This window comes from Talpa europaea, assembly GCF_964194135.1.
Source record: "Talpa europaea genome assembly, chromosome: 15".
NCBI lineage: Eukaryota > Metazoa > Chordata > Mammalia > Eulipotyphla > Talpidae > Talpa > Talpa europaea.
This window is the reverse complement of record NC_140083.1, coordinates 38762131-38775148: the sequence shown is the minus strand read 5'-3', so window position 1 is coordinate 38775148 and position 13018 is coordinate 38762131.

Here is a 13018-nt window from a genome sequence, read left to right as displayed (position 1 = left end):
ATTGAGAACATCTATAAGCCAAGGAGAGAGGACTCAGAAAAACCAACACTGCTGACACCTTGAGCTTTGACTTCTAGGATCCAGAACTCTGAGAAAATAAACTATTGTTTAAGCCTCCTAGCATGTGGTATTTTGCTCAGCAGCCCTAGCAAACAGTCACAAAGCCCAAATCCATTCAGCGACCTATGAGGACCCACATGTTTGGTTTCCAATTCTATTTCTCGCCTGATTTACTACTTCCCGCCTCCTCTTTCATGCTACTCCAGCCACATTATTTTTGAGCTTGCCAACCATTCTCTTTTTTAGAGCATTTGCCCAAGTTATTCCTGCTGTCTGGACTACTAGCCCCCAAATAAGCAAATGGCTAATTCTCTCTTTCAAGTATATGTTCAACTGTGCCATTCTTAATGAAATCTACCTTGAAAGCCCTATTTAAAATTTCAATTTCCCCTTGTTTCCATAATATGCAAATCCCACTTTCTCTGTTCTGTTTGTTACCTTCTAACTTTCTTATGCTTGCATATTATTGTGCTGGAAATTTCCTTTACTCTTTCACTTTCACTCTGCAACTTTATCCATCCTGCTCTGTGCCCTAGGAAGGTCACCTGAGTGGACAGTATCAACCAATCTCTGTTACTATCTAGTTTTCAGTTGAGTTCCGCCACAGGAGGCCCTGTCAAAAGTTTGGATGTGAAAAAAATAAATAAATAAAAATAAAATGTTAAGCAATTAATAAAAAGTTTGGATGTGGGGAAGAGAGAGAATCTGGGGTGTGTTTCTTCCCGATTTCCTCCATCAGAAGATGTCAGAGGCTGTGTCCCAAAGCAGAACAAATAACTGATGTTACTGAGGGTCTTGGAGAAGCAAGGAGCTGGAGGATTGGCAGAGTTCCAGAGACCCCAGTTGGTTGGCTTTACAATCTGGAGAGCATTGTTAACTCAGCAAGACCATTGCTTATTGGTTCACCCTTAGATGTGTATTTTCTGGAGCAAGTCTCTACCTGTGTGGCCAACTTTCAGAATGAGGCTTGCAGTAGTTGGCTTGCAAAAGCATCTTCACTTCAGTGAGTGTTTCTTGATCATTTGAACTGGTTTAAAAACTAGTTTTGATAGCTACTAATTACCATGGCTATCCCAACTGATCTTTTTCACCTTTTTGCCAAGCTGAAGTTTGCTTTTGTCAAGTCTCTGGTAATGGTGTTTGCTGTTGCTAGCTGGGGGTGTTTTATCACACTGGATAAAGAGTCACTGAACTAGTGTGTTTATCCCTTTTGAGTGTGGCAGCCATTTCCTGGAGGATTCCTGATACACAGTTTCTTCCTCCCCCTACTAGAATGTAAGATCCAAGAGGGCAGGGATATTTTCATCCCTATTTTGTTCATTGATGTATCCAAGTGCTTAGAACAGTGTCATATAATAGGTTCTCAATAAATATTTGTTCTTTGATGGATTGATTCTATAATTCTTATCAGATATAAATCTGATATAAATATCAGATATAAATCTCAACTCATACTCTATATCACTCTTTAATGTTTCCCTGTGAAAGTTTCTCAATATCACCTCCCAATTTATATTCCTCTCTCAATCTCTGTTCATTCCAGAGTTTATACCATCTGTTGGATATTTCAATGACTATGTTTGGTTTTATCTCTTATTGTTTTTTTTCTATTCCATTCTGTTTCTCTCTGTCTGTGGTTCACAAAATGATGGTTTTCTATTTGAATATACGAGGCTCTCTCTTGTCTCTTTTTATATTTTATCACTATTGTGGGGGTAGAGTAGGGAAGGTATCTTCAGGCATAGATATCTAGTATATTTTAAAGTTAAATAATCTCCCATAAGATAATTTTAATGCATATTGATATTTCATTTGAGCAATTGCAAATTCAACTCTGCAGACAGAATATATTTGTTTACTTCTATTTCTTAAGTCTCACAAAACGACAATCATAATCCCATTTACTCCCTATTCCTCTTTTCTTCTTTATTTAACTTCATAGAATTTATAACCTTTGAGCAAGCAATAAAATTTACTTATGGGGCCTCCCTGGTGGTGCAAGGGGTTAAGACACAACCCATGAAGCTATCTGCAGCCACTTCAGCACAAGTTCAATCCCCAGCCAGGGAGCTACCCACATGGTGCAACAGACCTCTCCTGACTCACCTGCTGTTCCCCTCAGCAGTGTATTTCGTCAGTATGCCTGTTCTGTTCCCCATTCTGTCTCTGGTGAATCCTCCCACTCCCCCACCTCTGGCCTGTACCCCAGTTCTTGTATGCATAAATAAATAAATCTTTTAAAAAATAATTTACTTATGTATTTTATCTATTGCCTATGCCCTTCCACTAGAATATAAACCTCATGAAGGGAGAGGAGGGACTTTGACTGTCTTATTCATGTGTGTATTCTTAGCATGTAAGACATTTTCTCATATCCTGTTAGGTCTATAAATGTTGGTTATATAAATGGATGAATGAATAAGGAATAAATAGGTTCAAGCCACAACAATGAAAATGAGAATAGAAACAACTGCTGGCAAGAGTTGTTAGAACTTGAAACATCTTAGAAACTGAAAAACTAAGCAGTCAGAGGTCAACTTGATAGATTAATTTCAAAAAAATAACTATAGTTCTTCTTGATTCCCTTTATGCCCATTGCAATATGACTTTGCAGTCCTTCCATCAAGAGGTAGAGTCTGTTTCCCTGTTTCTAGAATATATACTGGCCTTGTCATTTGCATCGACCAATAGAAAGGGAAAGAGTGAAATTTTACTAGTTTCAAACTAGACTTCAAAAGGTCTTTGTATTTCTGGTCCAAATCTAGGAACCCCTGCCTCAGCCATAAAAAATTCTATGCTAATTTGATGAAGGATGAGAGGATAAGAGAATATGTAGGCCAAAACTAACCATGTCAGCCCACTTGTCTCAGTCAAAATTGTAAGGATGTGAGTGAATTCAGCCAAATTGGTAAAACTACCAATCTTGCACCTGATTGTAGTTACCTAAGGAAGCCTAGCTCACTGCATAAGAATATGCAACTGGTCCATAACTCATTAGTATTAATAATAAATATTGTGTTAAGCTACTAAATTTGGAGGTAGTTATACAACAATCGCTAATTGATACAATAACTCACTTAACAAAGCAGAAAAGGCAGAAAACTAAGCCCACAATGAGAAAACTAACTAAAGGTGATTTTTCTTGAAAATTTTCCCCTAGAATCAGAACTCTAATATTCATTGGAGGTAGAAGTACATGGTTCAGCGGCTTTAAAGAGAGCATTTAGATATAAGCAACTCCAGATAGCAATTCAAAACCACACGCAAAACAAACAAAATACACAAAAAACAAAACAAAAACTAGTATTCAGAACCACAGATGTTCCCCACCCCATACTTCCCACACATGTAAACAACTATTTCTCCCTCACCTTGGGATAAGATGGGACATTTGCTTGCTGGAGCTGTCTTTGAACTCTGCTTCTCCAGGCATGCTGGGAGCCAGGGGAGGTGGGAAGTCACACTTAAAATAGAGGAAAAATTAAAAGGCATCTATGTTAGTAGTAAAATTTTGAGCCCTCAACTTGAATTCCAGGGCAACCAGGTTTAAACTTCTAAATAGGACACTGGAGGGAAATCTGACATGTTCTACAGAAAGAATTTACACACATCAACAAGTGCCACCCAATGATTCTTCAATGAAAACTATCAGTTGGCAAGCTCTCCTGTCTCTCAGAGGGCTTGTAATCAGTGTTTTGAATACTTTTGGTGAAGTTGCTTTGCATGAAAAGCCTTGGGTGAATGCCAGAGTCCAGAACAAATGAACACAAAAAAGGAACACAGACAGAAGAGAGATAATGGAGAAGAAAAAAAAAAAAAAAACTTTTAAAAACCCTGAAATTAATACCTAAGAGGGAAATGAGAGGATATTGTATTCTGGAAAGAAGATAAAGCCACCCTTTAAAAAGGAGTAATTGGAGAATGAACAAATTTTTGGAAATAAAATATCTGAGAATAGAAATTAAAATTTTAGCAGGAGAGTTGGAAGGTGAAATTAAGGAAATCTTCCCAAAAGTAGAACAAAAAGACAATGGATTAAGATAAAGTGTGAAAAAAAAAATGAAATTTAGAAGAGAATTCCAGGAGGCTGAAAATGGAATTCAATAATGTCAAAAATTAATTTAATCAGAATTTGGGGGCTTAATGTTAAAACTTTCTAATTTTTACAATTATTGATAGCTATTGCTATGAAGGTAAATTTTGATCTCTGCCATGATTATTTCCTTGGGATAAAATTACAGAATGGAATTACTAGATTAAAATATATAAACATGTTAAAAGCTTTTGATATGTATTGCCAACCAGAAGGATTGTTTCAATTTATAATGCCAGGATATGGGAACAATTGTGTGTAACTTTTTCTTAAATTTAATCATCCTTGTCTCAATCTCTCTGGTAATGGATTTCCATTATATCAACAACAGGTATGGGAATTGGCAGTTAGAGTTTATTTTTGTTTCCTAACAGGATTAAGCAAATTTTCATTGTTTAAAATCCTAAATTGTCTCAGTACATTCTGCTTTGTTCTATAGATCAAAACCCTGGGTGAGAGTCAGAGAAACCCAGTATTGCTTAGAAAAAAGCTCTGTGATATCTATCTTGCTTAATTTCATCATTTCAGATTGTGTTTATTTTTGTACTTTTCTGAAAAGAACATACTTTAGACTTCTCTTCTTATCAGCTCATACCACCAGTATCCAAGTTCATATAAAAGGGTTTGAGCTCTGATCAGCCTAGGTTAGAAAAAGAAGCCATGTTTGGGCAAAAAGAAAAAGATGACTCAGAAAATAGAACCTCCCTGAGTGGTTATTAAAGACGAAGCTTACCTGCTGGGGGCTGGTCCCTGGAACATCAAGCGAGCAGAAACTTTTGACACAGCAAGTTTAATAAAAGGTAGAGCTGAAAGGGCCAATATCGATGACCTTAGCCAGATGAGAAAATTGAGGGCCCCAGAGATAAAATGATTTTCATTACATAAGGGACTCTACTCAGTTGCTCAGCGGACAAACTTGAAAGGAACTTCCTTGTTAAGGTTAAAGCAGATGATGACTTGAGGCATCAGAATAAAACAAGATAAAAACCAAACACACACACACAGTATAAACAAAAGTCTGCGCCAACACAGCATCATTAAGCTATTTTCCTCTCTCTTCAGTGTATCATACATCTGAGATTTTGTGCTTTCAGGCATGCTGTTCCTCCTCAGCATTCTTTCAGTTTACTTCAATCCAGCTTTCATTTCTACCAATCTGCCAAAGCTGCTTTCATCAAGATCATCATCAGTTGCCATATTGCCAAATGTTACATATTCCTTTCTCAACTTATTGTTGAATGAATAGGCTCTTTCTGGTTGGATTTTCTTTAATCTAATACCTCTTTAAAAATAGTATAGATTAGGGGCCTCCCTGGTGGTGCAAGAGGTTAAGATGCAGCCTATGAAACTATCCACAGCCACTGCAGCACGAGTTCGATCCCCAACAAGGGAGCAACCCACATGGTGCAGCAGACCTCCCCTGACTCACCCGCTGCTCCCCTCAGCAGTGTATTTCAGTCAATCTGCCTGTTCTGTTCCCCACTATAAGGGCAGGACAGGACACAGAGCAGGTTTTCTGATCCCATGCAGACTGGGTAAAGGAGGAGTCAGTCCTCAATGGTTTTTTGCAGGTCTTTTATTGGGGTTCACCAGGGATATGGCAGGCAGGGGTGCTGGCTGGGGGGCTGGGAGGCTGGCAGGCCTCCTAGCCCCCAGCAAGTCTTCACTCTATCTGAGCTCTCTGGAGTTCGTTCTGCTGCTTCTCGGCTTCTCTTTCGGCTTCGGCTTCGGCTTCGGCTTCGGCTTCGGCTTCGGCTTCGGCTTCGGCTTCGGCTTCTACTGCTGCTGCTGGCGTCCCCGTGACGCCGCCCTTAAAAAAAGCACAGTCTTAGTTCAGCTGAATCCCATCTACCTATGCCCACACCCTACTCCAGGTGCCCGCCATCAGGCATGCATTCAGGACAAGGATCCATCATCTATCCTGATGGCGGAAGGGCAGAAAAGCCTGATTATTTTCTTTACCCTACACCCACTCTCTCTGGCTCTCTCTGGTGAATCCGCTCACCCTCCAAGCCTCTGGCCTGTACACCAGTTTTTGTATACATAAATAAATCTTTTAAAAATAAAATTAAAATAGCATAGATTAACTGTGCCTACTAATGATTTTCTTCATTCATTTGGTTGTGAGCTGTGGTTTTGGTTGTTTGTAAGAGATGACCTTTGGTCCGATAATTTAGAGACTTAGCTTACCTTCCTTTTTCCCTCTCTCTCTGTTTTCCTTTCTCCTATTCCTCATTGCCTCCTCCTTTTCCAAATTCATAGAGCAAAATGCTTTATTAATTGCCTCTATTATCACTCCTATTATCCTTAGCACCACTGAGATGAACAAAGTGACCCCATCTTTGTTCAATAACATCTCCTTAGGTCAAGACTGGAGCACATGTGTGGAGTTGTAATGGAAAAGAACATTTTTATCTATTGTTTTCAGGTGGAAACCTTATATTCAATCTTGGTTCACTCAGGCTAAGGCAAAACTGTTAAATCATTTTAAATACTCAAATCTGTGATTTAGGTTATAAGATACACAGTTGAATGATTAAGTTTCCCCACTGTAATGCTGCAGAAGGTACTTGGATCGGGCATCAAGCCATCCAGTTTGAGAAATAATTTTCCCCCATACTGAATATGCGATCATTGGCAAATCATTTGACCTCTATGAAATTTAGATTCCTCTTATTGAATCTGGGGTTATGTGACTTGCACTGGCTTAGTGAAATTTGAATAGCAAATTTGAAATTTGAATAGCAAATTTGAAATTTGCTTCCTAAATGGAAGCATTTAGGGGCTGGTACAGAACTTTTCAATCTCCTGCCAGGTGACCATTGATTTTCCAGATGGCAGGGCCTCAGGTTGGTGATCCTGAGTGATTGTGCTGCCATGGAGGTGTAAAGAAGCCTCCCAAGCCTTAGTTAGAAATTAGGTGAATTTATATTAGGTGACTGAATTTTGGGGGTTGGTTGTTACTGTGACATAACCTATACTAACTAATTTGAGAGCGGAAAGTAAGGCAAAAATTGGAAAAAAATAAAAGATTTAGGTTGGAAGAAACTTGAACCTACTTATAGGCTAAATAGGAGCTAATAGAGAAGGATAAATTGAATAATAAGACAGTGGCAGATCACAAAAGACTAAAGATCTGAAAGCAAAATGACCTTAAGCAGGAGAAGAGACACTTCATCCCTGAATCTGGATGAAAAGAAGTAAGGATGAGTGGATACAGGTGTTTGTGGAGTGAGATGTTGAGGTTACTTATTCTCTTTGAGCAAAGGTGTGCAAAGAGGGAGGGGGGAAGTTAGAAGTTGAATAAAAATACCTTGAGTAGGTTGGGTTGGTGAAGATTTGGAATGGCTGCTAATAAGAATGAGAAAGGGAGCTGATCAAGGAAAAATTAAGGACTTGTCTATCTCTTAACACTCAGTTGTGAGCTTCTTAGAGGCAAAGGCTGTGTCTTTATTCTTCTAATGATCAATATCAAGCACAGTGCCTGACATAATGGCAGTGCTCATGAAAGTCTTGCCAAAAACATGACTACCAGTCGCTGTTGTTTGACCCATACCTCTTTGGCATTGAATGACTATGATTTTTCCATTTCCCTTAAAATATCAACTTGCTCTGGACCTACCCTTACTCATTCCCTATTTAAAGTTGTTATTAAAAGAAATAAAAACAAATTCCAGTCCCTGCTTGGAACTCTAAATATCAACACACCCAGGAAACAAATGCACAGACATAGGAAGACTCTAATGAGTTGTATTTCCCTTGTTGTATTTTATTTTTTTAAAGATTTATTTATTTGTTTATACAAGCACTGGGTACAGTCAGAGTGCCGGAGGGTGAGAGAAAATGCACCAGAGCCAGAGGGGAGAGCAGAGCAGGCAGACTGACAAAGTACACTGCTGAGGGAGCAGGAGAGGTCTGCGGGCAGCTTCGCAACCCAGCGCTCAACCGCTGCGCCACCGGGGTGGCCCCTCCCCTGTTTTATTTTAAATTCTTTCACTGGTATCGAACCGGGTCCCGCATGGCGCGCAGACCTTTCCTGCCGCCCGCTGCTCCCCTCAGCAGTGTACTTCAGTCCCTCTGCCTGCTCTGCTCCCCGCTCTGGCTCTGGTGAATTCTCTCACCCTCCCGCGCTTCCGACTGTACCCAGTGCTTGTATAAACAAAACAAAACAAACAAATAAAATAAATAAATAAATTAAAAAAAAATTCTTTCACTGGTAGTGGCAATTTTCCAAAAGGACACTTTTTTTTTTTTTTAATAGAAAGCTTTCATCGTGTTCAGTCTCATCTCAAGCAGGTAGCATCTCGATGCATTTGTAATGTGAATTACAGTTAACATTCTAAAGAGATGTGAAGATTTAGGATGCCTAATGTGATATTTGTCTAGAGGAGTTAGCCTTATGGGTCCATTGTAGTTAATTGCATGCATTTTTTAAAAACATAGGTGAAACCATTTGCTATTTATCTTTTTCTTTCTGACTTATTTCACTTTAGGCTTCAGAGTATTAAGCACAGCTATGACTCTTAGTTATATATGTAAGGGCATATTTGCTTTCTCCTGTATGCATGTGAACTTTTATTCCAAAACTCTCTTTAGAACAGGAGTCTGGGAGGGGGGTCATCAGAAGACCATCCAAAAGATCAAATCCCCTAAAAGATAAAGTGAACAATGGAAAGGGTAGTTTGGTGTCTGCTTTCTACCCAGCTTTATAGACTGTATTTGAGGCCCAGGGTTTAGGGAGAGATACGGGTCTAAAAGTGATGGGGCAGTTCAAGAAAAAGTTGTATGACATAGTACACAGCCATGTCTGCACTTATGATTGTTGTTTGGGGATTCTGATGACAGGCAGCAGAACCTAGGCGCTCTTAGGGGCCAACAGGAGCATAATGAGTCGGTCCCTGGCAAACATTGTCACCTCATGATAGAAAGAGAGCGTAATGCTTCTCCAATGATTTTTTGAGCAAGTATCTGTAAGGAAGGACTTTTATAGAAAAAGTATTTTAAAATGTTTTGTTGGTGATAACATCACCAAAATCTATTTCAGTTGCAGAACACAACGCATCTGGTTATAACTTAATGGTTTATGTATTAATTTTCTCATCTCACTCTGATGAGCAGAAAAATGCTTTAATATAAGTGCAGTTAAGTTTGTCATTTTATAGCTACTCCACACAGTTCCCCAACATTTTATTACAATCTCAAAGGAAAAAAAATTACTTGACTATATTTAAAAAATGTTCATTAAAATATTACATATTTTGAAAAAATAAGTTTTTTTTTTTTCAGCAGAAGCAAAGAGCAAAGTTTATTTAGAGACAGAATAAAACTTGGAACACCCAGGGAGAGGTGGGGTGGGGGGATGTGCAAAGTCCTTTGAAAGAGCGAGTGCGAAGGAGCATGGGAGCTCCGGTCTTACAACTGGGTTCAGAAACTGCTCACTCCGGTGCTTGCTGGGGTGCACTGCACAGGAGCCACTCCAGGGGGCCATGGCTGGGTCTTGGCAGAGCAGAGAAGGGAATCAGACGCAGCTTCGGCAGGTGTCTGTATTTATTTTTTAATTAAGACTTTATTTTGGGGGCCTCCCTGGTGGTGCAAGGGGTTAAGATGCAACCTATGATGGCGCAGCGGTTGAGCGCTGGGTTGCGAAGCTGCGCGCGGCCTCTGCGGCGCCGGTTCGATCCCCGGCTGCTCCCCGGCCACCAGAGGAGGGTCCCACATGGCGTGCAGACCTCTCCTGCCGCCCGCTGCTCCCCTCAGCAGTGTACTTCGGTCCTTCTGCCTGCTCTGCTCCCCGCTCTGGCTCTGGTGAATTCTCTCACCCTCCCGCGCTTCTGACTGTACCCAGTGCATGTATAAACAAAACAAACAAACAAACAAACCAGCAAACAAATAAATAAAGCATGCCTCTATAAAATAAAAAAAAAAAAAAAAAGATGCAACCTATGAAGCAATCCACAGCCATTGCAGCACAAGTTCGAGCCCCTGCCAGGGAGCTACCCACATGGTGAGGCAGACCTCTCCTGACTCGCCAGCTCCTCCCCTCAGCAGTGTATTTCTGTCAATCTGCCTGTTCTGTTCCCCACTCTGTCTCTGGTGAATCCTGTCACCCGCCCCCCACAACTCTGGCCTGTACCCCCAGTTCTTGTATGTATAAATAAATTAATCTTTTTAAAAAAAGACTTAATTTTTTAGAATAGTTTTAGCTTTAGGGCAAAATGGAAGAGAATGTGCAAAGATTTCCCATATATCCCTACCCCCTACACATGCACAGCCTCCCACATTATCAAGATCTCCCACCAAACTGGTACATTGATTGTAATCAATGAACCTACACTGACACCTCATAGTGACCCAAAGTCTATAGTTTACAGTGGGGTTCACTCTTGGTGGTATACATTCTTTTTTTAAAAAAGATTTATTTTATTTATTTATGCATATAAGAGCTGGTGTGTAGGCCAGAGGTGGGGAGGTTGGGGAGTGGGGGAGGAGTAGGGGGTATAGGGGTAAGGGTGGGCGTGGTGAAAGAATCCACCAGAGACAGAGTTGGGAGCAGATCAGGTGGATCTACTGATATCCACTGCTGAGGGAAGCAGGGGCCAGGCAGGAGAGGTCTGCTGAATCATAGGGGTTAGCTGCCTGGTCAGGGATCAAACTCATGCTACAGTGGCTGGTGATAGCTTAACAGTGCTGAAACTTAACCCTTTGTGTCACCAGGGAGGTGCTTGGTGTTGTACATTCTATATGTTTGAACAAATATATGATGATGTGTGTTCACCATTATGGTATCATCCCGAGTATTTCACTGTCTTAAAAACCCCGTGTTGTGTGTATTCATCCTTTCCCCTCTCTCACCCTCCAAACCCCTGGCAACCAGTGAATTTTAAACTGTCTCCATAGCTCTGTGTTTTCCAGAATATCATACAGTTGGTGTCATGTGTGTACTTTTCAGCTGGACTCTTAAACTTAGATTTGTGAGAGCATGATTTAGGTTTCAAAGTTTGAAAAACAAATAAATATGAAAAAAATTATCAACACTGGAAAATATCTCCCCAAGCTCTTTTGAGATGAGATCTATTTGGAAAGCATTCACCTTACCAATCAGAGAGTCTACCCAGGCCCAAATCTTGATCCATCAAACTCTTAGACACCAAACAAAGGTGCCTCCTAACACTTCTTATCTTGACAAATGTCTCCTGGGGATATTTTATGCTACCTTTAGAAAGAGGATAAGGTGAATTCAGCACCCACTTTACCCAACTTCTAATCAACATTTGGAATTACTCTAAAGAAGGTCCTTAGAGGAAATTTGGGGTCACTGTATCTCTAGATATGTACATTTGTTAAATAATAGTGTACTGATGTGAATCCTTCTCCATAATACAGGCATGCAAGGAGATCACATACATCTATTTTCTTTTTTTTTTTTAAGTTTTATTTATTTATTTATTTATTTATTTATTTATTTATTTATTTATTTATACAAGCACTGGGTATATAGTCAGAAGTGCCAGAGGGCGAGAGAATTCACCAGAGCCAGAGCAGGGAAACAGAACAGGCAGACTGATGAAATACACTGCTGAGGGGAGCAGCAGGCACGGCAGGAGAGGTCTGTCGCGCCATTTGGGACTCTTGTGGGCGGAACCGGCGCTGCAAAGGCTGCAGGCAGCTTCGCAGCTCAGCACTCAACTGCTGTGCCACCCAGGGAGGCCCCCATATATCTATTTTCTTTATATCAAATCAAAGCTGATACAGAAGCAGCCACTCTCCTTCCTCCTGCTGAGTCAGCAGGAAATTTATGCTCAGGTGGGTTTCACACACCTCCCCAAGGTTATGTAAGAAACTTATGTGATACTCAGAAAACAGCAAATGTGTCCCTGATCATCAGCCTGTCATTGTTGTTTATATCTCACTGTCCATATTCTCCTGGTCTCTTGAAGAAGGGCCACTGGCCTGTACAAGAACCGGGGTATTGGCCAGATGCATTGGGAGGATAAGAGGATTCACCAGAGACAGAGCGGGGAACAGAACAGGCAGATCAACTGAAACACACTGCTGAGGGTGCAGCTGGCGAGTCAGGAGAGGTCTGCTGTGCCATGTGGGTAGTTCCCTGGCCAGGGATCGAACTCGTGCTTCAGTGGCTGCTGACAGTTTCATAGGTTGTATCTTAACCCCTTGCAGGGAGGCCCCTAATTTATTTTTTTTTAATTTTTTATTTTTACATCATTGTTCATTTTTAAAAAATATTTGCTTCCCCCCCACCCCCTCAGATGTAGTCCCCATAGAATTTCCTTCACCAAAGCACCTATGCACCATCACCACATTCCCCTGTGCTCCTCCCTCCTTCCCTCTGATCCCTCTCCCTCCTCTTCCCCTGCAGGATGTCTCTGATTTATAATTGTCTGGTTTTGCTTTGTTGTGTTTTGTATTGTAATTATTTTCCCCCTGATGTCTTATTTTGTTTCCCTATATTCCTGCTATAAGTGAAATCATCTGTATTTTCCTTTTCCTTCTGGCTTATTTCACTGAGCATAATTCCTTCTAGCCCCATCCACATTGCTGCGAATGGCATGAGTTTATCTTTCTTGATTGCTGAATAATATTCCATTGTGTGTAAATACCACATCTTATTGATCCAGTCATTTATTTTTGGGCCTTTGGGTTGTTTCAAGGTTTTACCTAGAGTGGTCAGGCAAGGCCTATTCAGAAGGTAAGACTGAGCAAAGGTCTGAACATGATGCTGAGCTGGCTACTTGAGTATGAACATTCCTGGCAGATGTAAAGCAATTGTCCTAAGAAGGGGATATGAGTGGCCTGTGCAAGGAGACCAGCAGTCCTGGAGCCCAGGAGACAAGGGGAAGGAACAGC